The 17878-nt window shown below is 49.4% G+C and overlaps 1 protein-coding gene across 14 annotated transcripts in view; it reads right to left on the bottom strand.

Moving 5' to 3' along the window:
- rbks (ribokinase) overlaps positions 1 to 17878 on the bottom strand; it is a 269106-nt gene that overhangs the window by 169050 nt on the left and 82178 nt on the right. The gene's annotated exons all lie outside the window — the stretch shown is intronic.

Raw genomic sequence — 17878 nt, 5'->3', positions numbered from 1 at the left:
TGACCGTATCTCATCTCAGGTTCACACCGGTGTCATGAACTACATCATCAACCTCTGATAGAATCATAGAACTGATACAGCGCAGAAGGGGGCCATTCTGCCCATCTTGCCCACGCCGACCCAAAGATACCCAGATGCCTTTCGAATTCCATCTTCCTGCACTCAGCCCATAGTCCTGCAGCTTACAGGGACTCTGCTTAACGTGCAGATCCAGGGACTTTTTAAAAGTTTAGGGTCTCTGCTTCCAGCACCAACTCAGGCAGCGAATTCTAGACACCCACCACCTGATGCATTGAAGATTGGCGCAAGAAGAATAAATCATGATAATTAATAGGATACCTCGCACAGACCTGCATGGTGCCCTGTGTCTTAGGAACACATGAGCAGGAGTAGGCTATTTAAGCCCTTGAGCTTGTTCTGCCATTCAATCTATGCCCCAACTTCAACTCCAGATACCTATCTTTGGCCTTTGTCCTCAACATGCCTGGTTAACAATGATCTATCAATCTCAGTTTCTAAATTAACAATGGATCTAGTACAGTTTGTGGAAGAGTTCCAAACTTCTGGTGTGTCATCTCACATTAGCTGCAATTCTGCCAGTGGAAGACCTTCCTATTCATGTACATTGTAGGATATCTGGTTATAACTGATGATGTCCTGCAGTACGGGGAAGCCTCCAATCTTGGTGAAGGCTTTCTGCTTCACAGCCGCCAGAGAAAAAGGAGATGAAGTGGTTGGCTCTGACGAAGAAAACATCTATAATTTACCTGGTGCAGGAAAGTGCAGCAGATTGACCAATATTACTGTCACCTTTTGCAGCGTAGAATGATCCAACAAAAAAAAAAAGTTAAGACCATATGCACCTTCAGAACCACAGGCAAGAATGCCATTTGTCTGCCATTGGTGCTCCAGAAAGTGACATGGCTTTCTAGTTGCTCCCCTAGAAAAGTGAGCCTCTTCACATATTCTCCTCACTGACTGTATGAAGCTTAAGTTCATCCGAATGAAGGCAGGCCTCTTGTGAGTTGCCCTCCTTCTCTCTGCATCCGTATATCTGGGGAATGCTCTCTCCCCCTTACCTCAATCACTAAAGCCATAATGCAAACAAGACGTTTTTCCAGACAATCTCATCAAAACTTCACTTTAAATTCAGCCAGGTCAGAAATATGATCTGATCCCCAAGTCTGAAATTTGACAGCCAGTGGTTGGAAGGACAGAATTTTGTCCTTCATGGAGGAATGAGCCTCATTTCATGACCCTTTTCTCATTTGCATGTTGTCTTGGGAACTCCCATCATGTCAATGTGTAAAAATTATAGGCTGTGTCGGAGGATTGAGGGGCAAACCTCGATTTTAATTCTCAGTCGTGAATTTTGAGGGTGTACCAAAGCATACAAGGCTTCTCCCGATCAGCTTCATTCTTAACTAATTCTCAGGACCAAATAAGCTGCATGCAATGCTTCCTGAATAACAAGCTTGGATATAGCAATACATTTTTCCTGTAGATGCTGTGATGTCAGGAAATGAGAGACACTCGGTAAAATATGTATGGAAATATAGACTGAGAAAATGTGCAGTTGTAGATTCATAGACCTCAAAATTTGTGTGAATGTGTACCTGTAAGTAAAGTAGCTTTAAGCCAATGTGCAGCTCAGCAATACAACAAAGCTGTTATAGGTTTGATTCTAAAACTATGTTGGGTTCACGAATCTCAATTCAGGGAGCAATAAGGGAAGTCCGGTCGACAAAACACAAAGACTCATTTCAGTGTTAAGATAGGTGACAAGACTGAACTGGGCAACAGAGGGAGGATCATAGAATCATAGAATTTACAGTGCAGAAGGAGGCCATTCGGCCCATCAAGTCTGCACCAGCCCTTGGAAAGAGCCTCCACCCTATCCCCATAACCCGACTTAAGCTTTTGGACATTAAGGGGCAATTTAGCATGGCCAATCCACCTAACCTGCACATCTAGGAAACCCACGCAGACATGGGGAGAAAGTGCAAACTCCACACACACAATCACACGAGGCCGGAATTGAACCTGGGTCCCTGGAGCAGTGAGGTAGCAGTGCTAACCACTGTGCCACCATGCTGCCCCAGGATAGCATGGTTGATAATGTCACTGTAGAAAGGATGCCACGTTAAATGTCATGTGATTTTGGTTAGGATTATTTCAGTCCTGTGACAGGGACAGAAACCTGATTAAAGAGATTCAAACATGGAGTTGGAGGAAAGGTAGGCATCGTTTTGGGAGAAGACACATCAACAAACTTGAGAGAGAGGATTACTGTAATAGTTTGCAGACGGTGCAAGTTTGAAAAGACAGAGCGATCAAAGGTAGATTTGTTGAAGAGTGATGACGTCAGATTTGTATGATACAGGCTGAGCATCTGAGAAGGGGGAACTATTTACAATGTCAGATAGCATATAGGCTAGGAAGGGAAACTGGGTGGTTATTGGTGTAGTCTTCATGGGGTTAAGAAGGGGGTTCCATGGATATGATAGGGCATGAAGGGAGAAACTGGGAGAAAGATGTACGCTCAGGGCAATGGCAGGGACGGAACTGGTGTGGCAGCAGGGGTGGTGATGATTTTGGCAAGGGAAATCAGCTTCATTGATTATCTCAAACTTAGAGTCAAAGAGATCCAAGAGTTCCTCGCAATTGTTGATGAAGACAGAGGGGGTAGGGGAGAATGGTTTTAAAGGAGGCAATTAGTAGTGTGGAAAGGTGCCAGGTTGACCCTGCAGTTATATGTAATTTTGGCAGAGGATAACTTGTGTCAAAAGTGCTTGATGTGTCCAATCAGATCAACCCAGTTGTGTGCCAAGCATTTAACATGTTTGCAACTCTTGGGCGGAGAGACTATACCTGGGAATTAGTCAGATAGGAGAGTAAAGGCATTCAATTTTTCTTTTCTACCAACACCAATGAGCAGAGTCATTTTTTTCAATGAAATGAAACGGTAAATTAATTTGGAGATATTCCAGGTTTAATCAGAATTTCAGTCCACTCAAGATCATTTTTTCCTAATGTATTTAACTCCCTCCAACAAGTGCACTATTGCCAATTTAATGGAATACTATCCCACCAGCATCACCAATAATGTTGCCAAACGCCACCTGGGTCACCAATAATGTTGCCAATTAATAATGATGCTCTTTAGAGTCGCCAGGTATCTATGATACCATCACAAGGCTTTACCGGATATCAATCAAAGGACGACACAACCAGTTAGTCAGTTCAAGTTCAAAGATGGTTTATTTACACACAAGGATTACTTCGACATGCAACACAAAACACTACAAGTTAAACTACACCTAACAACTACAATAACCTATACTTAACTTCAGGGCAATCGGCTCTATGCAGATGGACAAGGTCTTTGTCCGGATTTTGCGTGGCTGGGTGGAAGAAGTGGCTCTGTTTCTGCTGGGCTCATCCGTCTGGTAGCGATCGTTGGTCTTGAACTTGTCTGTCTGGTCGTTATGCTGCACTTGGGTTGGCATAGGCCGGATCCAAGAGAGAACGAGTACACGGCTGCGTCTCTCCTTATCTTCTTTAAAAAGGGGCTGGTTTAGCACAGTGGGCTAAATAGCTGGCTTGTAATGCAGAACAATGCCAGCAGCGCGGGTTCAATTCCTGTACCGGCCTCCTCAAACAGGCGGCGGAATGTGGCGACCAGGGGCTTTTCACAGTAACTTCGTTAAAGCCTACGTGTGACAATAAGCTATTATTATTATTATCCCTCTGGGATTTCGCGATCTTTGGGGCGGTCCTTAATTTGGACCCAATAATTCAACAGGCTTCGATCACTGCCTTCGATTTTGCCAATAAAGGGGCGGGTGCCTTGATGGGTGGGCGTGTCCTTAACGGTCATTAACCTTGGTTGTTTGCGTTCCTTGAGTAAAGGGAGTGGCGCCGCTTAGTCTGCATCTCTATCGGTTACCTGAGTACAGTTCTTTTGTTCTGGGGAAATGGGCCATTAGAATGCAAACGAGCGGGGGTTTTGATCGCTTCTAGCGATCTGGGTTGCAAATACACACACAAGCTCTGAGTCTGTCTGAGTCCTGGGTTGGCCATAATTCCCATGGTCCTTTGCAGGTGGCCATCTGAGATGGCTACAGCACTACCAGAGGAAATAAAAGTGAAACAGTGTTTAAGAGATCTGTCCCTGTCTGTATAGAATCTTCAGAAAGTAGAGTTTCCTATGAATAAACTCTGGTCCGCATAGTAACAGAATTACTTAGATTCCAGACAAAGACCAGGGGCGAAATTCTCCCCCAACGGCGCGATGTCCGCCGACTGCCGCCAAAAACGGCGCCAATCAGACGGGCATCGCGCCGGCCCAAAGGTGCGGAATGCTCCGCATCTTTGGGGGCCGAGCCCCAACATTGAGGGGCTAGGCCGACGCCGGAGGGATTTCCGCCCCGCCAGCTGGCGGAAATGGCGTTTGTTGCCCCGCCAGCTGGCGGAAATGGCGTTTGTTTTCCCGCCAGCTGGCGCGGAAATGCGGTGCATGCGCGGGGGCGTCACGGCCGCCGACAGTTTCCCACGCATGCGCAGTGGGGAGAGTCACTTCCTCCTCCGCCATGGTGGAGACCGTGGCGGAGGTGGAAGGGAAAGAGTGCCCCCACGGCACAGGCCCGCCCGCGGATCGGTGGGCCCCGATCGCGGGCCAGGCCACCGTGGGGGCACCCCCCCGGGGTCAGATCGCCCCACGACCCCCCAGGACCCCGGAGCCCGCCCACGCCGCCTGGTCCCGCCGGTAAATACCAGCTTTGATTTACGCCGGCGGGACAGGCAATTTCTGGGCGGGACTTCGGCCCATCCGGGCCGGAGAATTGAGCGGGGGGTCCCGCCAACCGGCGCGGCCCAATTCTCGCCCCCGCCCAATCTCCGGTACCGGAGACTTCGGCGGGGTCGGGGGCTGGATTCAGGGCGGCCAACGGCCATTCTCCGACCCGGCGGGGGGGTCGGAGAATGACGCCCCAGCTTCCTGTACTTTTTACCCCCCCCTCAATATAATCAGACAGAAAAAGCTTAAACAATTTCTCAGCACTGTTTAAAAACAATAAAACACATGAAAATAGAGATTTCCTATCATAGATACATAGAAGATAGGAGCAGGAGGAGGCCTTTTGGCCCTTTGAGCCTGCTCCGCCATTATCATAGATTATCATAAAATTTACAGGGCAGAAGGAGGCCATTCAGCCCATCGCATCTGCACCGGCTCTTGGAAAGAGCACCCTACTCAAGCTCAACACCTCCACCCTATCCCCATAACCCAGTAACTCCACCCAACACGAAGGGCAATTTTGGACACTAAGGGCAATTTATCATGGCCAATCCACCTAACCTGCACATCTTTGGACTGTGGGAGGAAACCAGAGCACCCGGAGGAAACCCATGCACACACGGGGAGTATGTGCAGACTCCGCACAGACAGTGACCCAAGCCAGAATCGAACCTGGGACCCTGGAGCTTTGAAGCAATTGTGCTATCCACAATGCTACCGTGCTGCCCACATTCATCACGATCATGGCTGATCATCCAACTCAATAGCCTAATCCTGCTTTCTCCCCATAGCCTTTGATCCCATTCTCCCCAAGTGCTATATCCAGCCGCCTCTTCAATATATTCAATTTTTTAGCATCAACTACTTCCTGTGGTAATGAATTCCAGGCTCACCAATCTGTGTGAAGAAATGTCTCCTTATCTCTGTCCGAAATGGTTTATCCTGAATCCTCAGGCTGTGACCCCTGGTTCTGGACACACCCATCATTGGTAACATCTTCCCTGCATCTACCCGGTCTAGTCCGGTTAGAATTTTATAAGTCTCGATGAGATCCCCCTCATTCTTCTGAACTCCAGCGAGAACAATCCTAACCTCGTCAATCTCTCCTCATATGACAGTCCCACCATCCCTGGAATCAGTCTGGTAAAACTTCGCTGCACTCCCTCGAGGGCAAGAACATCATTCCTCAGAGACGGAGACCAAAACTGCACACAATACTCCAAGTGTGGCCTCAACCAAGGCCCTGTACAATTGAGCAACACATCCCTGCTTCTATACTCGAAACGTCTTGCAATGAAGGCCAACATACCATTAGCCTTCTTTAGCGCCTGCTGCACCTGCATGCTTACCTTCAGCGAATGGTGCACAACCTGTCCAGATTTTGATGTAGGATCCCTGCATCCTCGTCACAATTCACCCTCCCACCTAATTTGGTATCATCTGCAAACTTTGAGATGTTACATTTTGTTCCCTCATCCAAATCATTAATATATATTGTGAATAACTGGGGTCCCAGCACCGATCCCTGTGGTACCCCACTGGTTACTGACTGCCAATTTGAAAAGGACCCATTAATCCCTACTCTTTGTTTCCTCTCTGCCAACCAGTTTTCTATCCACCTCAATACATTTCCCCCAATCCCATGCGCATTAATTTTGCACAATAATCTCTTATGCGGGACTTTGTCAAATGCCTTCTGAAAGTCCAAAACACCACATTGACTGGCTCCCCCTTGTTGACTGTACTGGTTACCTCTTCAAATAATTCCAACAGATTTGTCAAGCATGATTTTCTCTTCATAAATCCATGCTGACTCTGACTGATCCTGCCACTGCTTTCTAAATGTTCCGCTATAAAGTCCTTGATAATGGATTCAAGCATTTTCCCCACTACCGATGTCAGGCTTACTGTCTATAATTCCATGCTTTCTCTCTACCTCCCTTTTTGAATATCGGAGTGATGTAAGCTACCCTCCAATCTGCAGGGACAGTTCCAGAGTCTATAGAATCCCGGAAGATGATCACCAATGCATCCACTATTTCCAGAGCCACCTCCTTAAGCACTCTGGGATGCAGGTTCTCAGGCCCTGGGGAATTATCCGCCTTCAATCCCATCAGTTTTCCCAGCACCATTTCTCTACTAATGTTGATCTCCCTCAGTTCTTCCCCCTCACTAAACCTTTCATTCTCCAACATTTCTGGGATCTGATTTGCGTCCTCATTTTCTTATAAGATATATAACTAACATATGATATTCACACATACGTGGCTTGTAGATGGAGGTCACATGTTTGATGGCTCCTGCCAGAGCAGTTTTTTTCTAGCTCTTTAAGCTCAGATTTTGGGGGTGATTTGTCCGTGAGCAGTTGTGGGACGGTTTGGGGCATTTATAGAATGTGAAAAACAGGAACGAAGAATCCAGGGAAGAAGGCAGTGGCCGAAGATCCGCTGCCTAGGTGAGGGAGGCAGTAGGAGGAAAGATGCTGGGAGAGAACCTGTCGGTAGGGCTGCGTCCATCACAGTGGAGAAGTTGACGGAGGTAATGGCTGGAGAGTTTGAAAAGCATCGAACGGTGGTGGTGGGTGGGTAAGACCCTTGCCCCGGTGAGAGAGGAGTTGGTGAGAACATTGACAGCGATGCTGGAGCAGGGGGAGGAAATGAAAGAGATGGCGTAGGCCTTGTCACGGCATAGTGACTAGTTCACCTTGATAGATGAGGAGTTGTGGGGGGTGTCAGAGATTAACAGAGGGCTGAGAGCCAAGGTAGAAGACACAACCCGAGGATCATGGGTGTGCCTGAAGGGGTGGAGGGCTGGAGGCCTACAGAACACCCCTCTGATATGCTAGTGAAGTTGATGGGTATGGGGGAGGACCCTTCCCAGTATGAATTGGAAAAGCCCCACCAGTCACACCGGCCGAAACAGAGGACGAATGAACCACTGAGGGCGGTGATACAAAAGTCTGAGAACAGGCTCTAACAGGTTCAAAAACAGCTTCTTCCTCGCTGTTACCAGACTCCTGAATTACTCTCTCATGGACTGAACTGATCTCTTCACACATCTTCTCTGAGTAGTACTGCTCACCCGATGCCTGTGCCTATGTATCTACATTGTGTATTTATGTATGTCCTATGTTTTTCTCACGTATGGAATGAAATGTCTGGACTGTACGCAGAACAATACTTTTCACTGTGCTTGGGTACACGTGACAATAAATCAAAATCCAAATCCAAAAGAAGGTACGGAGCTCTAGTAAGGAGTCGGATGCTCTGTGGGTGCGGATGGAGGCAGGTTCCGGTCAGGGGTCGGGGCTGCAGGCGCTGGCAACGGCACCATTACCATTAGCCCCGGAGAAGTACTCAGGCAGTTCTGTGGTGGTAGCCACACTGAAGATTTGGGGATAATTCAGGTTGGGCACTTCAGGTTGAGAGCAGGGTTGAGGGTGATGCCGATAAGAGGGAAATGGGGTCCGAGCCAAGGAGGATTGATGCGGGGTTCCAAGGATGGGAGGAGAAAGGGGCAAAAAGAGATGAATGATCTGTTTCTGGAGGGGATACTCGCAAGTTTGAGGAGCTGGGGTGAAGTATGGGCTCCAATGAGAGGAGGGCTTCAGGTATATGCAGGTGCGGAATTTTGCAAGAAAGGCTTTCCGTGGCATTGTCATCCTCGTTATTGGCGGAACTGCTGTCGATGGTGGGAGCTGGAGAGTGGGGTCGTTTTAGTGATCTACAGTAGGATCAAGCAGGAGGACATGGAGTCTATGGAAGGGATTAAGTACAAGTGGGAGGAAGAGTTGGGGATGGGGCTGGAAGAAGGATTATGGTACCAAGTGTTACGAAGGGACAATGACTCGACTTTGTGTGCGAGGCTCGGGTTGATTCAGTTAAAAGTAGTGTATAGGGCGCACTTAACAAAGGCAAGGATGAGCCGGTTGTTTGAGGAATAGAGGATAGTTGCAAGCGGTGTGGAGGGGACCCAGACAATCATGTCCATATGTTCTGGTCATGCCCGAAGTTGGGAGAATTTGGGGGTCGTTTTTCAGCACCATATCTGAGGTGCTGCATATGGAACTGGAGCTGGATTCATTGGAGGCCATTTTCGGCGTGTCGGACCTGCCGGAACTGCAGACGGGAGGGAGGGGGGCAGACATTATAGCCTTCGCCTCATTGATTGCTCGCAGGCAGGTTCTGTTGGGGTGGAGGTCAGCTTCTCCCTCCAGTGACTCGGTGTGGCCAGAGGACATATTGGAGTTCCTGTATTTGGAGAAGGTGAAATTTGCTCCGAGATGAGCTGGGGCTTATTGGTTTAACATTTTGGAGACCTGCTTACTGTGTGGGGTTGTTGTAAAAATGTGGAGTAAAAATACACACACACACACACATAAATATACTGCAAAATTAGCATAATGATGAATATGAAACTGATCATTTCCCCCCAATCTAAATAAATGTTGGAATGGCTCACCGAAAAGCTTAATCTCAACAGATGAGGGGTGAGATTCTCTGAACCCCCGCCGGGTCGGAGAATCGCCGGGGGCGGCGTGAATCCCGCCCCCGCCGGCCACCGAATTCTCCGGCACCGGAGATTGGCCGAATCGCGCCGCTTCCCCCCCGGCGATTCTCCGGCGCCCGCGATGGGCCAAAGTCCCGCTGCTCCTATGCCAGTCCCGCCTGCATAAATTGAACCAGGTTCCTTACCGGCGGGACCTGGCAGCACGGCCGGGCCCCGGGGGGTGCCCCTACGGTGGCCTGGCCCACGATCGGGGCCCACCGATCCGCGGGCAGGCCTGTGCCGTGGGGGCACCCTTTTCCTACGTGCCGACCATCAGCCTCCGTCATGGCCGACGCGAAGGTGAACCCCCCCCCTGCGCATGCATTGGGATGACGTCAGCAGCCGCCGACATTCTCGCGCATGCGCAGACTTGCGCAAGCCGGCTGAGTCCCTTCGGCCCCGGCTGGCGTGACGCCAAAGGCCTTCCATGCCAACCGGCAGGGCGCCAACCACTCCGGGGCGGGCCTAGCTCCTAAAGGTGCGGGCCTAGCCCCTAAAGGTGCGATCCTCCGCACCTTTGGGCGGCCCTGCCGAGTAGGGGAGAATGTTTGAATCCCGCCCGAGATGTTTGAATAGACGACGATCAATTGTTACACCACACAACATTTCAATTATTACTTTAGACAAACACTTAAACACAAAACATATTTGATACAAATTTGTGGAGAAGTCCAAAAAAAATATTGTCACTCGGGGAGATTGGCAGCTAGTAATGAATGTTGAGCATCAAAAACAATATAATTGGAGGCATATTTTACACATGGGTGGCAATTTTATAGCAACTGTTATTCTTGGTGAAGGGATCGCTATCGTGGGAGCAAAGAGGAAACGGCGTGGAATACTTGAGAACCAGGATTGGCTCAGGTATACGTATGTATCGAGGAGTTCTTGTTGGTGGTGGTCTGAGCATTTGCTGCTCAATAAATCAGCCCAATAAGAAAATACTTCCTTTACTATATCACATAATTTACAAGCAATCAAACCATACATTTCTACAGGTATGTTTCCATCTCATGAAGTACCATGTGGAAATACATCTTACTTTATTTATAGTTGTCAGCATTATGCTTTAGGCAAGAATTAGGAATTCTGTTGCACAATACTAGTTCCCAAAGTATGAAAGGGTCATTTATCAACCATTAATGTATAGCAGCAAGAACAATGCAGTTGCTGATAAACCGATAGCTGTATGCAAAGAAAAACCACAACTTAAATAAAACCAATTGCTAGTTAGAAGTTGGTGAACTAAAAAAAAAGGTTCTTCACATATTTATCCTCTATCCATTTTATCAATCTACACATTGTGGAAACAAGAAATGCTGGAAAAACACAGGGGACTAAAAATTAGTTCTTAATTCATGCATTCAAACTGGGAGGCCCAAGGAGCTTTATTAAGTGTGGGAGGTGGGGACTGAAATGGGCTACGAGTTAGGCTGGAGGGGTGGTGAGTGGGAAAAAGTGGGATATTCCGATGCCTATGGAGTCACGGGCGCACTCCCACGTCTCCTGACATAGTATAATTTTTATTAGTGTCACAAGTAGGCTTACATTAACACTGCAATTAAGTTTCAGTGAAAATCCCCTAGTCGCCACACTCCGGCGCCTGTTAGGGTACACCGAGGGCAAATTCAGAATGTCCAATTCACCTAACAGCACGTCTTTCGGGACTTTTGGGAGGAAACCCACGCAGACAAGGGGAGATCGTGCAGACTCCGTACAGACAATGACCCAAGCTGGGACTTGAACCAGGGACCATGGCGCTGTGAAGCAACAGTGCTAACCACTTTGCTACCGTGCCGCCATACTACTGAACTGGGTAGACAAGGCACATGCCTCCTTCATTAGTAATTTCTCCTCAGGTGGCAGGACTCCAATTAAAATACACAAGGAGCCTAATACCGAATTTAGACATCCCTGGGCCATTTAAAACGAAGGCGATACAAATTTAGGTGCAGGGCCAATGTCTCAGATTGCTTGTCGACCTCACTGTCATATGGCTACATTCTGCACCTTCTTTATGCCTGAAAGAAAGTACGAGGCAGGATTTAGCTAAATGGAAACAAAGTCCCATAGCGAGCGCGTTACTCGCGTGTTTCCTGAATGAAAGGACAATATAGGCGGGATTTAGCTAAATGGGAACAAAGTCCCATAACGAGCGCGTTAGCCGCGTGATTCCCAGCGCCTGTGGCGCCGAGAAACACAACGCTATAAAATGGCACCCAGGTTAGATAGGAGGCCTCATCAGGGAACACGTGGCCAAGGCTGCACATGGCCCCGTTTTCCCAATACCTCGGGAAACTGCACATTAAAGTGAGACTAGCTGACCGCTTTAAAATGCAGATTTACCTAAAAGTGATCCCACCCACAATGTGCAGGATTTACTTTTTTTTTTAAATAATATTTTATTGAAAATTTTTGGTGAACCAACACAGTACATTGTGCATCCTTTACACAACATTGTAACAATACAGATAATAATGACCTTTTTAAATTTAAACAAAAACAACAACAAATAAATAAATATTAAATAACAAAAAATAAAAACTAGCCCTAATTGGCAACTGCCTTGTCTCAGGCCACAACCCCCCCCCATCCCCCCCCATCCCTCCCCCCCCATCCCTGCCCCCCCTCCCCCCAAGTCCTGGGCCGCTGCTGCTGCCTTCTTTGTTCTCCCCCATCTATCTTTCCGCAAGATATTCGACGAACGGTTGCCACCGCCTAGTAAACCCTTGAGCCGACCCCCTTAGGACGAACTTAATCCGCTCTAACTTTATGAACCCCGCCATATCATTTATCCAGGTCTCCACCCCCGGGGGCTTGGCTTCTTTCCACATTAGCAATATTCTGCGCCGGGCTACTAGGGACGCAAAGGCCAAAACATCGGCCTCTTTCGCCTCCTGCACTCCCGGCTCTTGTGCAACCCCAAATATAGCCAACCCCCAGCTTGGTTCGACCCGGACTCCTACTACTTTCGAAAGCACCTTTGTCACCCCCATCCAAAACCCCTGTAGTGCCGGGCATGACCAAAACATATGGGTATGATTCGCTGGGCTTCTCGAGCACCTCGCACACCTATCCTCCACCCCAAAAAATTTACTGAGCCGTGTTCCAGTCATATGTGCCCTGTGTAATACCTTAAACTGAATCAGGCTTAGCCTGGCGCACGAGGACGACGAGTTTACCCTGTTTAGGGCATCTGCCCACATCCCCTCCTCAATCTCCTCCCCTAGCTCTTCTTCCCATTTCCCTTTTAGTTCGTCCATCATAGTCTCCCCTTTGTCTCTCATTTCCCTATATATATCCGACACCTTACCGTCCCCCACCCATTTCTTTGAGATGACTCTGTCCTGCACCTCTTGTGTCGGGAGCTGCGGGAATTCCCTCACCTGTTGCCTCGCAAAAGCCCTCAATTGCATGTACCTGAATGCATTCCCTTGGGACAACCCATATTTCTCGGTCAGCGCTCCCAGACTCGCAAACTTCCCATCCACAAATAGATCTTTCAATTGCGTTATACCTGCTCTTTGCCACATTCCATATCCCCCATCCATTCCCCCCGGGGCAAACCTATGGTTGTTTCTTATCGGGGACCCCCCCAGTGCTCCGGTCTTTCCCCTATGTCGTCTCCACTGTCCCCAAATCTTCAGTGTAGCTACCACCACCGGACTCGTGGTATAGTTCCTTGGTGAGAACGGCAATGGGGCTGTCACCATAGCCTGCAGGCTGGTCCCCCTACAGGACGCCCTCTAATCTCTTCCACGCCGCTCCTTCCTCCTCTCCCATCCACTTACTCACCATTGAAATATTAGCGGCCCAATAATACTCACTTAGGCTCGGTAGTGCCAGCCCCCCCCTATCCCTACTACGCTGTAAGAATCCCTTCCTCACTCTCGGAGTCTTCCCGGCCCAAACAAAACCCATGATACTCTTTTCTATCCTTTTGAAAAAAGCCTTCGTGATCACCACCGGGAGACACTGAAACACAAAGAGGAATCTCGGGAGGACCACCATCTTAACCGCCTGCACCCTCCCTGCCATTGACAATGCTACCATATCCCATCTCTTGAAATCTTCCTCCATCTGTTCCACCAACCGCGTCAAATTTAGCCTGTGCAATGTGCCCCAATTCTTAGCTATCTGGATCCCCAGGTAACGAAAGTCTCTTGTTACCTTCCTCAACGGTAGGTCTTCTATTTCTCTACTCTGCTCCCCTGGATTCACCACAAACAGCTCACTCTTCCCCATGTTCAATTTATACCCTGAAAAATCCCCAAACTCCCCAAGTATCCGCATTATTTCTGGCATCCCCTCCGCTGGATCCGCCACATATAGTAGCAGATCATCCGCATATAAAGATACCCGGTGTTCTTCTCCTCCCCTAAGTATTCCCCTCCATCCCTTGGAACCTCTCAGCGCTATCGCCAGGGGCTCAATCGCCAGTGCAAACAGTAATGGGGACAGAGGACATCCCTGCCTTGTCCCTCTATGGAGCCGAAAATATGCCGATCCCCGTCCATTCGTGACCACACTCGCCACTGGGGCCCTATACAACAACTGCACCCATCTAACATACCCCTCTCCGAACCCAAATCTCCTCAACACCTCCCACAGATAATCCCACTCCACTCTATCAAATGCTTTCTCGGCATCCATCGCCACTACTATCTCCGTTTCACCCTCTGGTGGGGCCATCATCATTACCCCTAACAACCTCCGTATGTTCGTGTTCAGCTGTCTCCCCTTCACAAACCCAGTTTGGTCCTCATGAACCACCCCCGGGACACATTCCTCTATTCTCATTGCCATTACCTTGGCCAAGACCTTGACATCTACATTGAGGAGGGAGATTGGTCTGTAGGACCCGCATTGTAGCGGATCCTTTTCCTTCTTTAAAAGAAGCGATATCGTTGCTTCTGACATAGTCGGGGGCAGTTGTCCCCTTTCCTTTGCCTCGTTAAAGGTCCTCGTCAGTAGCGGGGCGAGCAAGTCCAAATATTTTCTGTAAATTTCAACTGGGAATCCGTCCGGTCCCGGGGCCTTTCCCGTCTGCATGTTCCTAATTCCTTTCACCACTTCTTCTACCGTGATCTGTGCTCCCAATCCCATCCTTTCCTGCTCTTCCACCTTGGGAATTTCCAGCCGATCCAAAAACTCCATCATTCTCTCCCTCCCATCCGGGGGTTGAGCTTCATACAATTTTTTATAAAATGTCTTAAACACTTCATTCACTCTCTCCGCTCCCCGCTCCGTCTCTCCATCTTCGTCTCTCACCCCCCCTATTTCCCTCGCTGCTCCCCTTTTCCTCAATTGGTGTGCCAGCAATCTGCTCGCCTTCTCTCCATATTCATACTGTACACCCTGCGTCTTCCTCCATTGTGCCTCTGCAGTGCCTGTGGTCAGCAAGTCAAATTCCACATGCAGCCTTTGCCTTTCCCTATACAGTCCCTCCTCCGGTGCTTCCGCATACTGTCTGTCCACCCTCAAAAGTTCTTGCAACAACCGCTCCCGTTCCTTACTCTCCTGCTTCCCTTTATGGGTCCTTATTGATATCAGCTCCCCCCTAACCACCGCCTTCAACGCCTCCCAGACCACTCCCACCTGAACCTCCCCATTGTCATTGAGTTCCAAGTACTTTTCAATGCATCCCCTCACCCTTAAGCACACCCCCTCATCCGCCATTAGTCCCATGTCCATTCTCCAGGGTGGACGCCCTCTTGTTTCCTCCCCTATCTCCAAGTCTACCCAGTGTGGGGCATGATCCGAAATGGCTATAGCCGTATATTCCGTTCCCCTCACCCTCGGGATCAATGCCCTACCCAACACAAAAAAGTCTATGCGTGAATAGACTTTATGGACATAGGAGAAAAACGAGAACTCCTTACTCCTAGGTCTACTGAATCTCCACGGGTCCACCCCTCCCATCTGCTCCATAAAATCCTTAAGCACCTTGGCTGCTGCCGGCCTCCTACCAGTCCTGGACTTCGACCTATCCAGCCTTGGTTCCAACACCGTGTTAAAGTCTCCCCCCATTATCAGCTTTCCGGTCTCTAGGTCTGGGATGCGTCCTAGCATTCGCCTCATAAAATTGGCATCGTCCCAATTCGGGGCATACACGTTTACCAACACCACCATCTCTCCCTGTAATTTGCCACTCACCATCACGTATCTGCCCCCGTTATCCGCCACTATAGTCTTTGCCTCGAACATTACCCGCTTCCCCACTAATATAGCCACCCCCTTGTTTTTCGCATCCAGCCCCGAATGGAACACCTGCCCTACCCATCCTTTGCGCAACCTAACCTGATCTATCAGTTTCAGGTGCGTTTCCTGTAACATGACCACATCTGCTTTAAGTTTCTTAAGGTGTGCGAGTACTCGTGCCCTCTTTATCGGCCCGTTAAGCCCCCTCACGTTCCACGTGATCAGCCGAGTTGGGGGGCTTCCCACCCCCCCCGCCCCCCCCTTGCCGGTTAGCCATCATCTTTTTCCAGCTTCTCGCCCAGTTCCCACGCAGCTGTATTTCTCCCAGACGGTGCCCCCCCGCCCATCCTTTCCCGTACCCACTCCCCCCTTTCCCCAGCAGCAGCAACCCAGTAATTCCCCCCTCCCCCCCCCCGCTAGACCCCCCGCTAGCATAATTACTCCCCCCATGTTGCTCCCAGAAGTCAGCAAACTCTGGCTGACCTCGGCTTCCCCCCGTGATCACGGCTCGCCCCGTGCGGCGCCCCCTCCTTCCTGCTTCTCTATTCCCGCCATAATTATCATAGCGCGGGAACCAAGCCCGCGCCTCTCCCTCGGCCCCGCCTCCCATGGCCAACGCCCCATCTCCTCTCCCTCCCCACCTCCCCCCATCACCACCTGTGGGAGAAAGAAAAGTTACCATACCGCAGGATTAATCATACAATCCCTCTTCGCCCCCCCCCACTCGTCCCACCACTTTGTCCAAACGTTCATTTTCGTAGTCCAATCATTCCAATTTTTCTTCTACAATAAAAGTCCACGCTTCATCCGCCGTCTCAAAGTAGTGGTGCCTCCCTTGATATGTGACCCACAGTCTTGCCGGTTGCAGCATTCCAAACTTTATCTTTTTTTTGTGAAGTACCGCTTTGGCCCGATTAAAGCTCACCCTCCTTCTCGCCACCTCCGCACTCCAATCTTGATAGACGCGGATCACCGCGTTCTCCCATTTACTACACCGAGTTTTCTTCGCCCATCTAAGGACCATTTCTCTATCCTTAAAACGGAGAAATCTCACCACTATGGCTCTGGGAGCTTCTCCTGCTCTCGATCCTCGCACCATAACTCGGTATGCTCCCTCCACCTCCAACGGACCCGTCGGGGCCTCCACTCCCATTAACGAGTGCAGCATCGTGCTCACATATGCCCCGACGTCCGCCCCCTCCACACCTTCAGGAAGGCCAAGAATCCTCAAGTTGTTCCTCCTTGCGTTATTTTCCAGTGCCTCCAACCTCTCCACAGATCGTTTCTGGTGTGCCTCTTGTATCTCCGACTTCACCACCAGGCCCTGCATATCGTTTTCATTCTCTGCTGCTTTCGCTTCACGACCCGAAGCTCCTGCTCCTGGGTCTTTTGTTCCTCTTTCAGCCCTTCAATCGCCTGTAATATCGGGGCCAACAACTCTTTCTTCATTTCCTTTTTTATCTCCTCCACGCAGCGTTTCAAAAACTCTTGTTGTTCAGGGCCCCATATGAAACTGCCACCTTCCGACGCCATCTTGGTTTCTGCTTGCCTTCCTTGCCGCTGCTCCAAAGGATCCGCTGCAATCCGGCCACTTTCCTCTCCTTTTTCCATCCGTGTCCAGGGGGAATACCCTTCTGGTTTACCGCACGGTGTTTTCAGCCGTTAAAATTGCCGTTGGGGCTCCTATCAAGAGCCCAAAAGTCCGTTTCACAGGGAGCTGCCGAAACGTGCGACTCAGCTGGTCATCGCCGCACCCGGAAGTCCATGTGCAGGATTTACATCGCAACGTCTCGCAAGATTGTGTTAGATCTCGCGAGGTGCTGCGAGCCGGGTAGATCCCGGGAATGGGGTCTCCCGCCTTCTAGCGGCCATGCTGTGCCACAGTGTGCTGCTCTTTGGGCACGGCATGGCCATTTGATCGTGCCCTATATAACAATTTCTATCTCGGTAGATCAGGGTGTGATGATTTCCCAACTTGTCTTATCAGATACTGACTTACCTGCTGTGCATATTCTGGTCTCTATACGAGAAACCGAATCTCCCCTTCAAACTGTTCCAGTTTTAGCCAATTCCCATTAAATTGATAAGGGACCAATGTTTTCAGAAATCTTAAATATTTTGATTCTAAATGCAAGTAAGTGCTTTGGACTAGACAACTGGACTGGACCTGGCCAAATTGGGCAATTTAGCAGAGGGTCAGTGAATTGCAGAGCTTGATACATGCAGCATAAAATGCTCCAAGGTCCAGTCAAGATTGAGATGAGAAAACTATGCCCGAACCCCAATCCTAGAAGTGGCATTTCCATTTCTAACATCAACCTTGTAGATTAT

The sequence above is a fragment of the Scyliorhinus torazame genome, chromosome 4 (assembly GCF_047496885.1).
Source record: "Scyliorhinus torazame isolate Kashiwa2021f chromosome 4, sScyTor2.1, whole genome shotgun sequence".
NCBI lineage: Eukaryota > Metazoa > Chordata > Chondrichthyes > Carcharhiniformes > Scyliorhinidae > Scyliorhinus > Scyliorhinus torazame.
This window is presented reverse-complemented; position numbering and strand designations above follow the sequence as displayed.